This window comes from Thunnus maccoyii, chromosome 2, assembly GCF_910596095.1.
Source record: "Thunnus maccoyii chromosome 2, fThuMac1.1, whole genome shotgun sequence".
NCBI lineage: Eukaryota > Metazoa > Chordata > Actinopteri > Scombriformes > Scombridae > Thunnus > Thunnus maccoyii.
Genome location: NC_056534.1, coordinates 970,249 through 975,319, shown reverse-complemented (window position 1 = coordinate 975,319; position 5,071 = coordinate 970,249).

The following is a 5,071-nucleotide window of genomic DNA, read 5'->3' as shown; positions in this document are numbered from 1 at the left end:
CTAGTGGTAGAAAATACTCACGCATTGTACTGGAGTACAATTTTGAGGTACTTGTACTTTACTTGAGTATTTCCATGTGATGCTGCTCTCTACATTTCAGAGGGAAATATTGTACTTTCTACTCCACTACATTTATTTGACAGCTTTAGTTACTTTTCAGATGAAGATTTGACACAATGGATAATATAACAAGCTTTTAAAATACAACACATTGTTAAAGATGAAACCAGTGGTTTCCAACCTTTTTGGCTTTTGACGTCTTACAAAAAGCAGTGTGTAGTCGGCGTCACATTTCACATGTCTATGAGTTGTTAACAGCTCCACCAAATAGTGATTTTTCCCTCTAAACTTCTCACATGCTTTCATTTCAATAAATGTTCAAATGATCCAATATTTCAGCAAAAATCAAAGATTAGAGAAAAAGTCCAAAAACTGAAAACAGATTTGTGTATCAGAACTTTGTTTTTTCTTCTTTCCTCTCCCATTAATCATCTCACCACCCCTCAGATTTATCTGCTGACCCTTTGGAGGGGCCCCACCCCTAGGTTGGGAACCACTGGACTAAACTAGCTAACTGTATATAAAGTAGTGTAAACTAGCTCCACCTCCAGCAGCTACAACAGTAACATGCTGCTCTAACACTGATGCTTCAGCTATAGTTAAATGATGTGAATCTGGTGATTCTGCACATAGCACAAAATCACAACAAAAGTCATCTCAGGGCACTTTTCACATTGAGCAGGTCTAGACCATACTCTTTAATTTACAGCAACCCAACAGTTCCCCCAGAACTAAGAAAAGCTGGCCTGAGCACAGATATAATACTTGGCCTGGTTTATGATGGGGCCTCTATTTATGTCAGGGAGACTGGGTGGGGTTCACAGACTCCTTCAAGGTGAGCTGGTCAGAGAAATCCAACCACCCACTCCACTTGGGCGTTGTTCATGCCATGTCCAGTGAGAGCTATTGAGGATTTATTCAGTATCTGTAATGTCCTGTACAAGTTCACACAAAAGCCCACAGTTGTTGCACATTATCAGGGGAGCTCACTGAAGCATTTACTCAGCGCTGGACAGGTCAACTGGCCACAGTGCAGATTATTCTGAAATCCTTACAGGATATATCTGAAGTGCTGATTCACGTTGAAAACTCTGCATTATTTCCAGCACACACAAGGATGGAGGCAGCAGGGTTGCTGAGTACAATATCCGAACCCAGCTTAAGATTTCACACCCTTATTATCTCAGTAAGATATTGTCCATTCTTTGGCCACCCAACAGGATCCTACAGTCGGAGGAAATGGACCTTCAAACAGCCGTCCAGCTCATGAATACTGCTACAGAGTGTGCTGAGGCCTTGCACACCAAAAAAGTGTTCATGGAGTTGTGGATTGAGTGAGCAGATAGAGGCTACTGACATCTGCCAGAGCAAGAAAAGCACTGTTGACAGAAAATTAGATCACTTTGTGGTTGAGCTGATGTCTCTCTCTGATGTGTGTTCCTGACAGGAACACAAGAAAACCAGGGGATCACAGAGCAATGGTGGCTGTTTTACAGCTGCATTGACACAGTTACTGGGGAAATGGCGTGCTGCTTTGGAGAGCGAAATAAGTGAAACCCCTGCTCACAATGATTGGAACCACGCTTTTGATACAGAGTTCACTGTTGCCCAACAGCTCATTCTCAAACACACGGACAGTTCCACACCTCCAGATGATGGGAAATGGACACTGAAAAATACTGCTCAGTCATTTCCACAGGGCCCTTGAGGCAATGCCAAGTGTCCTCACAGCATTTAAGGTTGCCCTAACCTCACGAGCTTCCACAGTTTTATGTGAAACTCTTTTCCACTTTCCATTCAGCGTAATAGATATGTGAGAGAGTGGAATAAAATGTCCCCTGAGCTGCACGCTGCCGTAGTCTTACTTATTTGATGTGTAATGCTGTCCATGGTGCTGATGCAACTGTCATAATGTCACTGTTTTAGTTTTGCACTAATAAGTGACTTAGTCCCCAGACTGTTGGTGTATGAATTGTAAGTTTTAATAGTGGGGTGAGACTACACGCCTTTAGCATACTTGGCCATTCTTTTAAATAATAGGCTGTACTATCGGGTCACAATTACTTCATATTGACTGAACTGAATTGAATCACCATCATTGAAATATACAGTAAATAATTATTTCATTTCATGGTAGTCTTTTAACTCATAAACTTACGTAATATTGAAGTATTCAGTATAAATCCGTTGTGGCATTACAAAATCTGAGAAAAATTGCTCTGATTGTCAGGGCCAGTTATTTTCCTCTGGTGCCGGGATTTGATTGGTTGACCTACTCCCTACACCAATAAGAACTGAGCAACATTTCAATCAGATGTGGGGATGTTTGCTTATGTTGCAGTCAAATCTGATCAAACTGAAGTGTTTAACTCTCCTCCTCCTCCTCTCCATCTGTATGCATTCATGTACCATCAATGCATGTTACTAACTTTGCTTTTTCCCTGGAGTTTTGTGTGCTTTCTCATCTCGCAGGAAACCCTGGGTTGCAGGCCCAGCCTTTGCGGTCCTTTGCAGTCCTGTTGGCATCCTTCCCTGGCTATTGCTGTTGGTGCTGTTATTGTTGTTGTTGTGATTGTTGTTATTCTGTCCCCCACCACACCTCCCCTTCCCCCTCCCCCTCTCCCTCCCCCCTCTTCTGGCCAGGTTCTGCTTGAGGTTTCTACCCATTAAAGAGGAGTTTTTCCTTACCGCTGTCGCCAAGTGCTGCTCATGGGGGAATAGTTGGGTCTCTGTAAATTAAAGAGTACAGTCTAGACCTGTTCTATGTGAAAAGTGCCCTGAGATGATTTTTGTTGTGATTTAATAATAATAAACTTTATTTGTATAGCACCTTTCATACAAAATGCAGCTCAAAGTGCTTCACAAAAAAATAAACAAAATAAGAAAAAAGAGAGAAAAAAAACTGGCACTATATAAATAAAAATTGATTGGTTGATTGATTGATTGATTGATTGATTAATAAACAAAAGATGTTTTTTTCCCCAAACTTTAACTTTGTTGATTAATTAGTTATGAATAACTAATGTTAGAAATACTTTGAAATCAAGTTTTCAGGGTTTGATTACAGTTCACCTAAATGTGTGTTCACCTGTGGACTGAAGAAACCATGTGTGCATTAATTAACTGGTTGAATTAATGCTCCAAACTGCAAGATTGTTGTCTTCTGCATATTTTAAAACACTCCTTGTGGTGCACAGGAAAGACATGACTTTGTTTGAGCCATTTTTAAAATTAATTTTACACAGTTGTTCACATCGGCTAAATGTTTAAGCTGTTCGTGTTTCAAACACAAAATATCGATCAATTCAACTTCAATTTCTGGAGAAGTTGATTTGTAAAATAAATATATGAGAGGTATTTCTACCTTGCACATTACATCCATGAAAGAAAAAACATTAAGGTGTTTTCTTGTAGCAGGGTACATGCAGGAATTCTGAAGTTAGATTCAACACCTTTTGGGACCTTTTTTAAGACCCTTTACATACATTTTAAGACCTCATTGTCACTTTGAGTTCTAACCGGTTACATCGACAACACACTTTACATTTACTAAATATTGATTGTAAGATAGCACAACTAAAGAGTCGTAGTTTCCTCCATATCAATGCAACATGATTCAGATAGGTAGGTTGGGAACAAGCATAAGAATGAATTGAGTGATTAACCAAATGCAAGGTTTATTAGAAAAAGAAACCATTAGCGGCTGTGGTTAGGGACAGTGGTGTTGCACAGAAATGCACGATCGAGACCTGCATTTTGTGTCCCATAGTGGCTTTGTGGCTAGCACTTAGCATGTGGAACCAGACAGCGCTGATCCCCATCAAGCCTACATTAATCGCCTTCTGACACACAGAGCAGTACACCTCAAGGTCATTCCCAGAGACAGGCTTAAGCCATGGTTCCAAATCCTTATCCTCCAACCATTTGTATGAATTCTTGCATTTCCTCATTAGACAACTATGTTGTTTAACAACCAGGCATAAAGGGACCTTTGCGTGCTACAAAGCAGCAGTCAGTCAGTGGGTCAGTGAGCATGCTAACTGTTATCCTTTTCAGATGATGTCAAATCTAGCAGCATTCCATAAATTAAGTACACAGAATCCCACTACATGCCTACACAATGACTAAATTGGACAAATATACATATTGAAAACAAGCTATAAAATTTTATACCTCGGAAAATGGCATTTAAACATACAATATGTAATTTCAGCCGCTAGGGGTCTCTCAATCAAAACAATAACAAAAGACGGAGTGTGATGACGGTGTGAGGTAGCAAGGGATCATGGGAGTTGTTGTCTTTGTTGTTAAGTAACCAGCTTCACTGGGATAGGATTACTCCAGTGTTAATCATTTGGGATGTTTTTACCGGGAGCCAAATTACCGGCAGAGGTCTCCTCCTCTCCAGAACAAACGGACCCGGAAAACACTGAATAAAACTGTTTCACCTAAAAAAATCAGTGTTCGGCGACCACCAGATGTTCGGTACAGGCTGTTAGCCGAGCTGCTGCTAACACTTGTTCGGTTTATTTCTCTTATAACTTTAGATTCAGATGTTCGGCCGGTTTATCCCGGGAGCCAAGTCTTCCACAGGTCTCCTCCTCTCCAAAAACAAACGTACACGCAGATTGAAATCGTTAAAAATACTAATTAAAGCTGTTTCACCTAAAAAATCAATATTTCTCCGATGATGTTCAGCGACCACCGGACTTCCTGGAGGGGCTGTTAGCCGAGCTGCTGCTAACGTTTGTCCAATTTATTTCTCTGATAACTTAAGATCCAGACGTCCAATGACTAAAATCCTTCTTCCGGCTAAAAGATATAGTTAAAAGCGACCTAAATTTATCATGAAAATGTGGCTTAAAACTGAGTAAAAGTCAATTTATAACAGTTTCTGTGGAACAACCACAACGCTGATGTATTATCTTGTATGTGTGTAAGTTACTCTTTGGTAGACGCCATTGTAGCAGACAAACACAGCGCCGCCGTATGCATCTTGTGCGTGTTTACT